The sequence below is a fragment of the Stegostoma tigrinum genome, chromosome 2 (genome assembly GCF_030684315.1).
Source record: "Stegostoma tigrinum isolate sSteTig4 chromosome 2, sSteTig4.hap1, whole genome shotgun sequence".
NCBI classification, from domain to species: Eukaryota; Metazoa; Chordata; class Chondrichthyes; order Orectolobiformes; family Stegostomatidae; genus Stegostoma; species Stegostoma tigrinum.
The window spans coordinates 148546658-148562542 of NC_081355.1; the positions used below are offsets into that span (position 1 = coordinate 148546658).

General features: G+C 42.0%; 1 protein-coding gene across 8 annotated transcripts in view; it reads left to right on the forward strand.

Annotated features, from left to right (window-relative positions):
* The window catches only part of scn5lab (sodium channel, voltage gated, type V-like, alpha b), a 432064-nt gene that overhangs the window by 48996 nt on the left and 367183 nt on the right, over nt 1-15885 (forward strand). The gene's annotated exons all lie outside the window — the stretch shown is intronic.

The following is a 15885-nucleotide window of genomic DNA, read 5'->3' on the forward strand; positions in this document are numbered from 1 at the left end:
TTCCTCCCCTTTCCCCATGACCCCTGATTCCCCAAATGGTCTAGAATCTATCTCAGCATTAAATATACTTAAGGACCCTGGCCCCACAGCTCTCTGTGGCAAGGGATTCCAAAGACTTTCAATCCTCTGGGAGAAGAAATTCCTCCTGAACTCAGTCTTAAATTGGTGCCTCTTTATCCCGAGACTATACCTGTTTCAAACGAATCATGACCTTTCATGAGGATGTTAAAAACAGGAGCTGGTCCATTGAGCCCATCAATGCATTCAGTATGCTCATGGCTGATCATCTCTTTCAGTTCAATTTCCTCCCTGATCCCCTTATTCATTGCTTTCCTTACGAGGTGATGTGACCAGGGCTACATTTATTCCAGAATTGATCTTGCCATCAATACATCCTCAAAAGACACAACAAAGACAGCTTTGTTTTAAAGCCAGCATCAAGCTTCAGTCTGAAATAGAATTGCAGAATTGTTAAGATGCAGAAAGGGGCTTTTTGGCCCATCGTGTTCAGGTGCTTCTGGAATACTACCATCAATTCTGTCTCCCTGCTATAGAAAAGATGTTGTGAAACTTGAAAGGAGTCAGCAAAGATTTACAGAGATGTTGTCAGAGTTTGAGAATTTTGAGTTACAGGGAGAGGCTGAATAGGCTGGCACAATTTTCCCTGGAGCGATGGAGGCTGAGAGTTGACCTGATTAAAGTTTATAACATCATGAGGGCCTTGGATAGGGTGAATAGTCAAGGTCTTTTCCCCAGGGTAGGGGAGTCCAAAACTAGAGGGCATAGGTTTAAGGCAAGAGGGGCAAGATTTAAAAAGGGCCTAAGGGACAACCTTATCACACAGAGTGCGGTGTGTGTATGGAATGAGCTGCTGGAGGAAGTGGTGGAGGCTGGTACAATTGCAACATTTAAAAGACATCTGGATGGGTTTACGAAAGGAAAGGGTTTAGAGGGATGTGGGCCAAATGCTGGTAAATAGGACTAGATTAATTTGGGATATGTGGTCAGCATGGACGAGTCTGACTGAAGGGTCGAGCTCCATGCTGTACAGCTGTATGATTCTAGGTCTGCTCCAGTTCTTTAAGCGAGAGTTATTACCTAGTCCTGATCTCTTGTTTTCTCCCCAATCCCTCACACACTCATTCTATCCAAATTATCATCCACTGGCCTCTGGAATGCATCAATTGAACCTGCCTCCACACCATTACTGGACAGTGTGTTTGCTGAGTGAAGGGGTTTTACTGACATGTTTAGCACAACACTGAATCTATGCCCTCTCATTTCCATTCTTTTTACCAATAAGAATAGCTTCTCCCCATCTAGTCCATCCCTCTCGTTTAGCAGACCCTGTTCATTGAGTCATAAAATTTAGGTTGGCCACAGAAAAGGGCAAAGAACAATCATGAGCTAGGGCAATTAAACTGGGATAAAGATGGCTCAATTCGAAATACATTGCATTTAAAGGTTAGCAGGAAAAATGGTAGCCAGACAATGGGCTGATTTCAAAGGAAAGATCATTCTGGAGCAGTCAGGGTATATTGCCTTAAAAAATAGGTAACGCAAACAAATCCAGAGATCCTAAGATGATAAGAAAGAGGTAAAAATGAAGATAAAGAAAAGGAAAGTGCTTATGATAAATGTCAGGTAAAAATAGAGTTGAGAATCAAATTGAACATAGAAGGGTCAGAGCAGAATTGAAATGCAAATAAGATAAACAAAGAGGGAATGCAAATAGAAACTGGCAGGTAACATAGACGAGAATCTTTTATATAGACATGTAAAAAGAAGAATTAGGGCTGATTCGGAACTGAATCAGTATTTTATTCAAGAGAGAGAAAGACGTGGCTGAAATCCTAAATGAATAATTTGCGTCTCTCTTTACCAGGGAAGAAGGAATCACCCAGGCAATGGTGAAAGGAGAGAATTCAAACACTAGAAGAGTTCAAAATTGATCAGGAGAAAGAATTGGGTACCCTGGTTGTGTTGAAAGTTGACATGGCACCTGATGTGATCCAACCGTTGATACTGTAGGAAATGAGAATGGGTATTACAGAGTCACGTGACATAATTTTCCAATCTTCTTGAGATTCAGGGGTGATGCTAGCGGACTGGAGGATTGTAAATGTCAAATGCTCAATAAAAACCAAAAGGATTGTGAATATTGTAAATCAGGAACAAAAACAGAAGTTGCTGGAAAAGCAACTGATTCCTGAGGAAGGGTCACCAGACCCGAAACATTAATTGATTTTTTTCTTCACAGATGCTGCTCAGACCTGCTGAGCTACTCCAGCAACTTTTGTTTTTGTTCCTGCAAAAGTTACACCATTGTTCATTAAAGGTGGTAAAGAAAAGCCCAGCAAGTACAGACAAGTCAGTTTAACTTTGGCAGTGAGAAAAATTCTAATACCAATAATTCAGGGCAAAGTGAATAAAAATACAGACAAATTAAGGAAAATCAACACAGATTTCTCAATGGAAAATCATGACGAACGAACATACTTGATCTTGTTTGAAGAGGTAACATAGAGGGCTGAAGGACAATGCTGATGAGGAGGCAACGCTTTTTGAGAAAGCATTTGCTACAGTGCAACAATTAGAAGGTCTGAGCTATAGGGAGAGGCTCAATAGGCTGGGGCTTTTTTTCCCTGGAGTGTCGGAGGCTGAGGGGTGACCTTGTAGCGGTTTATAAAATCATGAGGGACACGGATAGGGTGAAAAGCCAAGATCTTTTTGCAGAGTAGGGGAATCCAAAACTAAAGGGCATAGATTTGAGGTGAGGGGGTAAGATTTAAAAGGGACTTGAGGGGCAACATTTTCACACAGAGGGTGGTGCATGTATGGAATGAGCTGCCAGAGGAAGTGGTGGAGGCTGGTGCAAATACAATATTTAAAAGGCATCTGGATGGGTGTTGAATAGGAGGGTTTTACATAGAACATAGAACAATACAGCGCAGAACAGGCCCTTTGGCCCTCGATGTTGCTCTGACCTGTGAACTAATCTCAGCGCCACCCCCACCTACACGACCCCATCATTATCCATATGCTTATCCAAGGACTGTTTAAATGCCCCTAATGTGGCTGAGGTAACTACATTTGCAGGCAGGGCGTTCCACGCCCTTACCACTCTCTGAGTAAAGAACCTGCCTCTGACATCTGTCTTAAATCTATCACCCCTCAATTTGTAGCAATGCCCCCTCGTACAAGCTGAAGTCACCATCCTCGGAAAAAGACTCTCACTGTCCACCCTATCTAATCCTCTGATCATCTTTTAGAGGGATATGGGCCAAATGTTGGCAAATAGGACTAGATCAGTTTAGGATATCTGGTCAGCGTGGATGAGTTGGACTGAAGGGTCTGTTTCTGTGCTGTATAGCTCGATGACTTTATGAACAATAAATGATTTATGAAGAAAGCGATACTCATGGATGAAGAGAGACAGAAGCAACATGGATACAAAATTGACAGGAATGATAAGAAGCAGAGCATAATGGTTAATAAATGTTTTTACAGCTTGCGGTAAGTTGGTGATGAAGCTCCCCCAGGTTTGTTTTTGGGACAAAAACAGAAGTTGCTGGAAAAGCTCAGCAGGTCTCGCAGCATCTGTGAGGGGAGAAAAAAAACTGAGTTAACCTTTTGGGTCTAGTGACCCTTCCTCAGAACCCGACATTGGACCTGAAACATTAAAATCTGTTTACTCCCTCACAGATGCTGCCAGACCTGCTCAGCTTTTCCAGCGACTTTGTTTTTGTTCCTGATTTACAGCATTCACAGTTCTTTCAGTTTTTATTTGGTTTTGGGGCCTTTCCTATTCCTGACATATATCAATGATCTTGGTATTCAGGACACAATTTCAAAATTTGCCGATGAAACAAGACTCTGAAGCATTGTACATTGTGAGGAGGACAGTATAGAACTTCAAAAGGACATTGATAAGTTTGTGGAATGGTGACATCTGTGGCTCTTGGCATTTAATGTAGTCATTTGTCAACTGATTCATTTTGGTAGGAAGAACATGGAGTGACAATGTAAAATTAATCGGTTCTGAAGAAAGATCAGTGGACCTGACTCTTCAACTCTGATTTCTCTCCACAGAGATGCCGCCAGATCTGCTGAGATCTTCTGCAATTTCTGATTTTGTTTCTGATTTACAGCATCCGCAGTTCTTTGGTTTTGTGAAATAAAAGGCTATTGTTCAACATGTTGTGCAAGAGCCGGGGTCGAGAATGCAAAGTACAATTGAAGATGGGTTAAGAGAGTTGCTCACCAAATACACTATATCCTCGGAGTAGTTAATTGAGACAAAGTGTACAAGAACAAGGAAGTTATGGTAAAAACAGAAACAGAAATTGCTGGAAAAGCTCAGCATGTCTGGCAGCTTGTGTGGAGAGAAATTGGAGTTAACATTTTGGGTCGAGTGATCCTTCCTCAGAAGCTATGTTAAAGAGGCAATCATCTTTGGTTCGTGCATAATACGTATGAGATGCTGGTTTAACATCAGCTGGAATGTTGTAGCTAACTGTTCCTGCTGCACTTTAGAAAGCACATGCAAGAAATTACAGAGAGGATTCCTGAGAATAGATCCAGGATTTCAATTCTGGAGATACATTGGAGAAGTTGGGCCTGTTTTCCTCGAGGATAAGAATGCTCAAAGGAGATTCAATGGAGGTATTCAAAACCAGGAGGAGTCTGACTAGAGAGTAGCTGTTATGAAAGGATTGATAATGAACGAGTGGTTAGGGTCTGGAATGCACTGCCTGTGAGCAGGTGAAATGGATGTTCTCAAAGGGAATTAGACAGTGATTTGAAAAAGGAACAATGCACAGGGCTATGCACAGCAGGGGTTGGAGAATAGCACAAAGTGAATTGATCATTCAGAAGTCAGGTAGAGATACAATGGGCTGAGAATGCCTCCATCTGTGCTGTAAACATTCTATGATAAAGTACACCAGTGACAACAACAACATGTATATAGCACCTCTGTCATTTCACAGATGTGCAATCAAAAACAATTTGCCCAGAACCACGCAAGGAGGTAGTAGTATTTAACTGACTGATGTCTGGCTATGTCTTCAATTAGACACCATGAGACTTTCAGAGATTTATAAGTGGTTTTATTGTAAATGTGTATTCTAGCCCAACACTAGTTTATACCTTTCCCTTTGGGGCGCTTTCCCTGAACTGGCGAAGGCCCCAGCTCCTAAAGACACAGCCCGATACGCATAGCCTGCACTCCATCACCTCTGGAGCAGCTCTGGCTGACCCTTAAAGGGGCTTGCATTTCCATAACTGATGGTGACCCCCAAAGTGGTAGCTGTTGAAGCCACTGGGAGGGAGAAGGAAGGTTTAGAGCGGGAATTCCTAACTTTCAGGATAATGAAGGCATGGACATTGATAATGGAGGTGCAATGGGCAGGAATTGGAGGCACAATGAGATCCTGATGAGGAGCAGTGCAGGACCCATCTTTACAGGTATCCTGATCAAAATTTTCCACATCTTTGTATGCTCTTATTTTTAATTTTATCATGTTCCCATTCTTCAAAAGACCACACCTCAGCTAAAAATTATCACTGCTGTTCTTCCACAGGAGTAGAACTCACCAATGCTGAGAAAGTTGATTAGTTAACACCTTGTCCTCAGAGTGCTCCAGGGGGACCTTCCTAACAGAGCCTGATTGACCGATTCTCCTGCTGCTTCCCAGTTTCAAACACTAATCCCGGCAGTCATCAGAATGCTGTCTCCAGGAGTGACGTTGTGTTGTTGTCAAAGCAGACTACTCAGCTAACTGTTCATTCAGATCCACAGAGCTCCTGGTGCCTGAAGTGTCGGTGGCAAGTTGTTTTGTGTTTTGAGTTTAAAATGTGTAGGGGCTGTTCTGAGCCCAGGGTCTCAACAAGGTGTGAGAGTGTTCACAGAACTCCCCCCAGTGGGCAGAACCCTTCCTCTAGTGGGGGAAAGCCAAATGGGGAGCGGGATAGAATAACATTTAATGTCCTGTCTTTAAGAAGTGAAATTAGCAAGTGATTTTATGCAGAATTCTGGAACTGCCTCCCGCAAGGGTAGCGTTCAGGTCAGTTCACATTTTCACGCCTGATGTTAACAGGCTTTCGACGGCTAGGAAGGAATCAGAGTAAATGGTGGTCAAGTACAGATTCGGTTCAAGGGGCTGAAGGGTCTCCTCTTGTTCCATTGCTGTAGAAGTCAGTGCCAAAACAAAAGTGATGCTACAATTTAGGGTATCTTATTAGTTGACGATTCTTCTTATGAATTAGGAGCAGCAGTAGTCCATTCTGCCCCTCATGCCTGATCTCCCATTCAATAGGATGTCTGCCTTTTGAAATCTGCTCTCCCAGCTACCCTTGAGAACCTTGCTGTCCCTGCAAACCAAGAACTTATTTCCCTTCACCTTAAAAACATACAGTGAACACCCCCACCTCGATCGCCTTCTGAGGTAGAGAGAGTTTCAAAGACACACAACCTTCTGAGAGAAAAATTTCCCCACATCTTTACCCTAAAAGGTTGACTCTAATTTTCATGAGTGCTCCTTATTTCTGGACCCATCTGCAGGAAGAAACTTCCCTTCCGCATCAAAGTTACATTGTATCACCAGGCTGCACTCATAATGATCGATAAAACTTTGGGTAAGACATTTAGATGTGTAAAATATGGGGTGCAAGAACTTGTTACTGAAATCCTACAATGCTTTTATGGGCAGCAACATCCTCAGAGCACTGGTTATACATAGGGCAGGAGCATGGCACGGACTGGGAGAAGGAGGATAGTGATTTTCAGGAGTGCAGCTTTATGTTGGTGAGTGTGAGCATTGACTGGGTAATTGTACATTGATGCATACACAAGCCTGATCACATGGACCACCTTGTATCCAGCAGCCCCTAGGAATATTGCTGGCATTTGGATGACAACATTTATTTCAGGGAATGGGAACCTCCAAGGGAGGTACAGGAGCAAAGACACAGTATAGAATTTTACAGTACAGGAGGAGGGCATTTGACCCATTGTGCCTTTACTGGCTTCTGAAAGAGCTACCCAGCTAGTCCCGTTCTCCATCCCTATCTCTGTAGCAGAGGCAGAGAGATCAGAATTCACATTCGAGAGGTCTGTTCATTAGTTTGATAACAGTGGAGAAGAAACTATTCATGAATCTGTTCAAACGTGCATTCCAACTTTTATATCTTCTGCCCAACAAAAGAGAGTATAACCAGAGCCTTTGATAATGTTGGTTGCTTTCCTGAGGCAGCGGGAAGTATAGATAGAGTCAGTGGATGGAAAGCTGGTTTGCATGATGGATGCAGCTGTGTTCGTGGCTCTCTGTAGTTCCTTGCAGTCTCCGGCAGAGCAGTTGCTTTACCTAGCTGTGATACATCCAGATAAGATGCTTTCTATGGTGCATATAGAAAATCTGGTAGGAGTCCTTGTGGACATACTGAATATCCTTAGCCTTCAGAGGAAATAGAGATGTTGTGCTTCCTTGACCATTGAGTCGACATGGGTGAACCAGGACAGATCATTGGTTTTCGTCATTCCCAAGAACTTGATGCTGTCATCCAACTCCAACTTAATACTATTGATACAGAAAGGGGTGTGCCCTCCACTCTGCTTCCTGAAGTCAATGACCAGCTCCTTCATTTTATTGACATTGATGGAGAGATAGTTGCCTTTACTCCAATCTCTTTCCTGTATGCTGTTGTGTCATTGTCTAATCTTGTTAAATGGCAAAACAGTACGGAAGAACTGAATGGCTGGCACCAGTTCCCAAATCATATGTTTGTATGTATTGTATTAGCAGAATGTGGGATCATATGGATACCAGTATGATCCAAGGCAAACAAGTCTGCAATTGTAAAGACATCAAAACATGAGCTAGCAACATTTATTGGCAAACAATGTGTGGGGATATGCAGATAGAGATCCGGTTAAAATTAAAGATGATATTTCAGAATACACAGAACTGATAAATTCTAACATTCCAAATGCAGGACCTACCATCTGTAGTTAACAAAAAAACCAGTAAAGATAACATCAAACCTCAAGAGAAACCATATAGTTGCCCAAGGATGGGTGGTAACTTAGACAATTAGGCACAATATGAACAACAAAGAATGATTAAAGGATTAATATGGGGGGAAATTAGAGTGTAAGAGAAAGCTGGCTAGAAAAATAAAAACAGTCAACAAGTGTTTCTAGAGATAACGGGAACTGCAGATGCTGGAGAATCCAAGATAACAAAGTGTGGAGCTGGATGAACACAGCAGGCCCAACAGCATCTCAGGAGCACAAAAGCTGACGTTTCGGGCCTAGACCCTTCATCAGAGAGCTGGTTTGCTTCAGAACATGGTTGAGCAGTTCGAAGGCCGAAGAGATTACATGAGAGTTGCAGTGGGAGAGAGATTCCCTGAGGTTGGTCCGGATGGAGGAGGGTAACTTCTTCAGGTTAGGCATCTCTGGAAGAGGCTTCGCAGTGAGGTTAAAATTGTATCAGAGATAATGGGAACTGCAGATGCTGGAGAATCCAGGATAACAGAGAGCTCTCTGATGAAGGGTCTAAGCCCGAAATGTCAGCTTTTGTGCTCCTGAGATGCTGCTTGGCCTGCTGTGTTCATCCAGCTTCACACTTTGTTAGCAAGTGTTTCTATCTACATTTTAAAAAAAATTAGTAAATTGAGTCTTAAGATCTGATAATGGAAAATAGGGAGATAGCAGGGGAATTCACTGTGTATTTTGTATCATCCTCTTCCATTGAAGGTACTAGAAGCATCCCAGAACTAGATTTAGAACAAAAAATGGAAGAGAGGGATGATCTCAAGAAAATTGCAATTGTCAGACAAGTTGTGTTGAGCAACTTGTTGGAGCCATGGACTAACAAATTCTTGTGGCTCCCATGGATTTTATCCTCGGGTTTTAGAAGTAATAGTTGGTGAGATGGTTGATGCATTGGATTTCAGATTTGTGAATGGTTGCATCGGACGGGTAAACAGTGAATCTAACTCTTTTATTCAAGAGTGGAGGAAGGCAGAAAATTGAGACTTGCTAACTTAATACTTGTCATATTATAAAAGAAGTTATAGGTGTGTACGTAGATCAGTTCAAGGTAATCAGGCAGAGTCAACACTGCTTTGTAAAAGGGAAGTCACGTTCAAACAGTCAATTTTAGTTCTTTATGTAAGTAACTACAACATGAATGGTATCATAAGCAGCACAGACATGGTGGGCTGAAGGCTGTATTCCTGTGCTATACTGTTCTATGTTCCATGTACTGTGGGTAAAGGTGAACCGGTGGATGGACTGTGTTAATATGCTCTTAGTGAAAAAAAAAGCTCACAATTATGTTCAAGACTGAGATCGATTGATTTCTGCACATTAAAACCTTCCGGGGTGTGGGACTTTGTGTAAGAAAATAGTGTCGAGGTAAATGATGATTCATCATCTCATTGAGTGCTAGGAAGCATGCTGAAGGGGATGAATGGCCTGCTTCTGCTTCTATTTCATTTGTTCTTAGTTCTTCACAATCCGCTGGGGTAATGGCTAGAAATCAATCCCAAACATTCTCGGATTTGCACCAGGTGGCAAGATTCAATGCTACTGTCTCAAATATCAATTTGTCTCTGACTGACTGCTACTCAGGTCAAAAGCAAATCACGCCAGGTTCTTCAGTAACACTAACGTACTGCTCTATTCATTGTAATATGTTCAGCTTTAATTGGACAAATAGAAGAATAGAATTTCTATTCACGTATACACATGCACACAGTCACAAGTTGAAGGGAATAAAATGGCTGGAGGAGCACTGTTGCAGTCCCAAATCACAAAACTAGATGGGTTGGTTTCACAGTCCTCAATCCTTCACTGATGCCCAGATGTTATCTGCAGTGATAACTTGTTTGAAGCTGGACTCTTTTGGTTGCCTTTTGCATTTAGAAGAGTTTATCTACTTTTTCAAAATTAGAGAAGGCAACTTTACAGATAAAGGCAGAGAGAAAGGTTGCTGTAACTAGGTGCCGGAGATCTCCTTGTTTCTCCCTCTGTTTCACTCCCCTCACAGGGTCTGCAACCTGGCCAATCAGAGGCTCGTTGCTAGGCTGAGTTCTCCTGAACCCACAACAAATGGTGCTACTGTGATTTGACTCAAAGTCCCCAAAGAGCAAGACTATTTCACTGGGCAGTCTTAGTGCATTTTTTTCTCCAAAGCTGCAAACAGTTCCTCGTACCTTCTCTCCTTTTTAAAGCAGGACCAGTTTTTCTCATTATCACTTCATATCTTGTGGTCTTATGGTCAGATTCTTTCTTCTTTCTTTCTAATTTCACAGGATAAATTCCAGGCACACACTGTGAAATGCGCAAAAACTATTCAATTATCTGGAACAGTGGCTTAAATTTGATTATAATGGACACTGAACATAGTGGATTGCAACAGACAATGTAACAAACATTGCAGTACCTCTCCACCAATATTTTTCATTTGTTAGGACTAATATTATAAAATTATGGTAGAGTTTTGTTGGTTTTTATTTGTGGATCCTGCCTGATATCATTAGACTGAGACAGTTGTACAAGGGAATGGCTCAGAGGAGTTCATATTGATTTCATGCTAACTCTACCCAATCTGATAATATCACACAGTTTTTTAATGGAGAATGGGGCAGTCCAGCACAAGGTTCCAATCATGATGGATATGTCATCCCCTGTAGTAATTATATCTAGATAGCCAATGTTAATTGCATTTATTGCTGTCATTGCAGTAAACTGTAACTTGTCTTGGATAGCAAGTGCCTCTTCTTGTTAAGACTCATCAGAGGTTATTTGCTGCCACTGGTTATCAGACAGGATTTTTGTTTTAGAAGAGAAAGGAGGACTGGGAGCAGTTTAAGTGATATTGATTAACTTTATTTATTTAACTTAACTTTAACTTTTATCTTCCTTCATTTGGGAGCTTTAAAGAAAAATGAATTGCATTAGTCTGGGACAACAAAATGAGAGGCTGGATGAACACAGCAGGCCAAGCAGCATCTCAGGAGCACAAAAGCTGACAAAAACGTCAGCTTTTGTGCTCCTGAGATGCTGCTTGGCCTGCTGTGTTCATCCAGCCTCACATTTTGTTGTCTTGGATTCTCCAGCATCTGCAGTTCCCATTATCTCTGCATTAGTCTGGGGTCTGTAAATGAAACCCTTCCTTTATGTATACACAGCATCACATAAAAGATACAACGTGGAAATATTCAACCAGATGAACCTTCTGCCATCTTTTGTCATCTAAATCTACTATTTTAACCCACCATTCATAACTTTGCCATCCGTATGTCTAGCTTCTCTTTAAATGCATCAACACTATTGACTTTGACTGCTCCCTGTGGGAGCAAATTCATCTTCTCACCTCTGGTAGAGTGAAGAAGTTTTGCCTGATTTCCCAATTGGTTTTCTTGGTGACTATTGATGGCGTCCAGTTATGTTTTCCTCCATAAGAGGAAACATGATCTCTTGTACTTATTCTATCAAAAAAACCTCCATAATTTAAAGAGCTCACCCACCTGGCCCTTTCTCAAGAGAAAGGAGAGCCACCCTATCTGTCTTTTCCTGATATATGTATGTCCCCATGGTTTCTGGTGTCATCATTATTCAGATTCTCTGTAGCCACTGCTGTACCTGCATTTTTCCCTTTAATAAGATAGTGCAAGTTCCTATCTTTGGAAATGCCTTACTCCACCTCCCTTTACTTCTCCCACTCAGGCACAAGAGATTTTTCTTTCCAGGCACAACACTGCATCTTCCTGCCTTTGAAAACAGAAGCAGGCCACTCAGCCCATCCAGCCTGGCTTGCCATTCAGTATGATCATGGTGGATTGAAACTTGAATGCCAATTGAAACCACAATCCCTGTAACCCCGTACATCATTGGTAATCAGAAATCTATCAACCTGTACCTGAACGTACCTAAAAGACTGACTCTACAATTCCCTATGGTGGAGAATTCCAAAGGTTCACAACCTTCTGAGTAGAAAAACTTTCTCATCACCTCAGATCTAAATGGCATCCCTCTTATTTTTACATCATACCCACTAGTTTTAGACTCCCGAACCAGGTGAATCGTCTTACCTGCACTTAACCTTTCAGTATTTTGTAAGTTTCAATTAGGTCAACTCCTATTAATTGAAACTTGAGACAGGACAGGCCCAGTTTGCTCAATACCTCTTCATAGGACATTTCTATCATCCTGGGAATAACTCTGGTGAACCTTTGTTGCACTCTCTCTGTGGCAATAATATTATTCCTGAGATAAGGAGACCAAAACTGCACATAATGTGATATACCAAGCTCCCTTGCTTGCCAAGCTGGCTTGTTTTCGTTCAGACATTTCATTACCATGCTAGTGGAACCTCTAATGAAATGATGTTTATACTGTTTGGCCCATTATGGTGAGTAGTGTCATTTCCGGTTTTGATATGAATGGTTTTGTATATGGAGTCCAACTCTATATGTTTGTTGTCCAATTACAGTTACAGTTTTCTACCCATAATGTAATCAACAAACATATAGAATTGCACCCCATATACAAACCCATACAGATCAAAGCTGGAAAGGACACTACTCACCATAATGGACCAAATGGAGTAGAATAACATCGCTTCATTGGAAGCTCCACTGATGGTGTTACCTAGCATGTTGACGAAACGTCAGAACGAGAACAAGCCAGCTCAGCGAGCAAGTCAACAACCTCTCCCACAACCTGAGCTACAGATCTTTGCCAAAACTTTGAATAACAGGTTCCCATCAAAGCAAAACTTCACTATTCCTGCACTCAAACTTTCTCCTAATAAATGCTAACATTCCATTAGCCTTTCTAATAGCTTGCTGCATCCGTTGTAACTGATGTGTTCGGTGTGACTTATCCACAAGGTTACCTAGTTCTCTTTCTGCACCTACATTTTACAACATTTTACCATTTGTAAAGTACTCTGCATATCAGTTTCCCCTAGTAAAGTGAATGACCTCACATTTTTCCACACTACATTCCAACTGCCATGTACTTGCCCAGTCATTAAGCCTGTTCAAGTCTTCCTGAAGCCATTTTACATCTTCCTACTTAGCTTTGTATCATCTACAAATTTGGAAATGTCACATTTGGTCCCCACCTTCAAATCGTTGGTCTATATTGTGATCAACTGGGGTCTAAGTACTAAACCTTGAGATGCCTCACTAGTCACAGCCGCCAACAAGTATTCCTATGGATGTGAGTTTGCTCGCTGAGCTGGAAGGTTAGTTTTCAGACGTTTCGTCACCATTCTAGGTAACATCATCAGTGAGCCTCCGACGAAGCGCTGGTGTTATGTCCCGCTTTCTATTTATCTGGTTAGGTTTCCTTGGGGTGGTGATGTCATTTCCTGTTCTTTTTCTCAGGGGATGGTAGATTGGCTCCAAATCAATGTGTTTGTTGATGGAATTCCGGTTGGAATGCCATGCTTCTAGGAATTCTCGTGCATGTCTCTGTTTGGCTTGTCCTAGGATGGATGTGTTGTCCCAATCAAAGTGGTGTCCTTCCTTATCTGTATGTAAGGATACGAGTGATAGTGGGTCATGTCGTTTTGTGGCTAGTTGATGTTCATGTATCCTGGTGGCTAGCTTTCTGCCAGTTTGTCCGATGTAGTGTTTGTCACAGTTTTTGCAAGGTATTTTGTAGATGACGGTCGTTTTATTTGTTGTCTGTATAGGGTCTTTGAAGTTCATTAGCTGCTGTTTTAGTGTGTTGGTGAACTTAAAATGAACTTAAAAGACCCTATACAGACAACAAATAAAACGACCGTCATCTACAAAATACCTTGCAAGAACTGTGACAAACACTACATTGGACAAACTGGCAGAAAGCTAACCACCAGGATACATGAACATCAACTAGCCACAAAATGACATGACCCACTATCACTCGTATCCTTACATACAGATGAGGAAGGACACCACTTTGATTGGGACAACACATCCATCCTAGGACAAGCCAAACAGAGACATGCACGAGAATTCCTAGAAGCATGGCATTCCAACCGGAACTCCATCAACAAACACATTGATTTGGAGCCAATCTACCATCCCCTGAGAAAAAGAACAGGAAATGACATCACCACCCCAAGGAAACCTAACCAGATAAATAGAAAGTGGGACATAACACCAGCGCTTCGTCGGAGGCTCACTGATGATGTTACCTAGAATGGTGATGAAACGTCTGAAAACTAACCTTCCAGCTCAGTGAGCAAACTCACATCCAGAACCTCAACCTGAGCTACAAATCTTCTCAAAACTCGCAAGTATTCCTATTTTCTGCTTCAGTCTGTTAGTCAGTAATTCATCCATGCCAGGGAATTACCTGCTCTCCTTGTGCTTTAAGCTTTTTAACACCCTCCCCCCCTCCACTGCCCCCCGGGGGATTTTATCAAAAGCTTTCCGAAGATCTTGTTTAATCAGATCTGAAACATACCCAGGGAGGAAAGGGAAGAGTGGAGCCTAAGGGATATTACTCAAGCCAACAAGATGAAAGCTTTGCATGCTAAGTGAGTCCCCAGTGATTGTAGGATATAATACACATAGACTACATCACTACTAATTTCTGTCAACTCAACAGCTTTATGACTGAATGCTGTCCCTTCACTATCTCTTGAAACTAATCCAAGTGTGACAACACACCAAACTGTAGCCAGAAGGGATATGGCTCTACAAAATAAACTCTTCAAGAGAATGAGTGGGAGAATATCTTGTATTTAGATCACCCGTCTTGGGAACTCAAGATATCTCAAAGCACATCACAACGCTTGTGGGTCAACGCAGGTTCAGGTTTGTCTTTAGATCAACCACCATCCTGAATTGGAACTATCTTGCCTTTCCTTAACTAGCCCTGGGTCAGAATCCTAGAACTTCCCACTTCCCAATGGGCTGCAGTGACACGAGAAGGCAGCTCACCATTGCTTTCTCTGGTTCAAATAGAGATGGACAATAAATGTTGTTCCAGCCAGTGATTCCCACAGTCCCCAGAGAGATAAAAACAAACATTGCAATGTATGAAACATAGGACCAATGTGTATGTGCAGCAAAATTCAGTTCATTTGGGAATAAAGAGATAACATGGTGTAGAGTTGGATGAACACAGCAGGCCAAGCAGCATCAGAGGAGCAGGAAAGCTGACATTTCGGGTTTGGTTAAAGTACTGGGAAGAACACATCTGCTGTTCTTCCAATAGGGCAGAGGGATCTGTCCTCTCCATCTGACAGCGATGCAGGGGTCTCAGTTTAATGTTCCAGCTCAAAGACACATTGTCCCAGCAACTAAACTCTCACCAAGGGCCATTAGCATCACAATACAACTCACAAATGCTGTTAAAACTGAAAGAACTGTGGATGCTGTAAACCAGGAACAAAAACAAAGTCGCTAGGAAAGCTCAGCAGATCTGGCAGCATCTGCGAAGAAAAAATTAGAGTTAATGTTTCATGTCTGGTGACCCTTTCTCAGAACATGCGGATGGGTCAGCCAACCCGAAACATTAACTCTGATTTTTTCCCTTGACAGTTGCTGCCAGATCTGCTGAGCTTTTCCAGCAACTTCTGCTTTTGTTATAAATGCTGCTCCCTTGCTAGCTCCAGAATTAATCAGCGTCATTAGTATCTAGCTCTAGCCAGAAGGAATTTTCCTTCCAAAATCAGACTCACACAGGCACAGCGATAGGTATTGTTAATGTTTAACAGTGTTCTTTGTTCAACTCAGAGACTTTTGTAGAGCAGGGAGATAGGGTGGCTGTAAATAACAATCATCTTCGGCCATTTAATAGCCTAACTATGTATGGACAGATTTAATTGCCACATTTATAAAGGATTGCTACATTGGCCTGGAGCAACC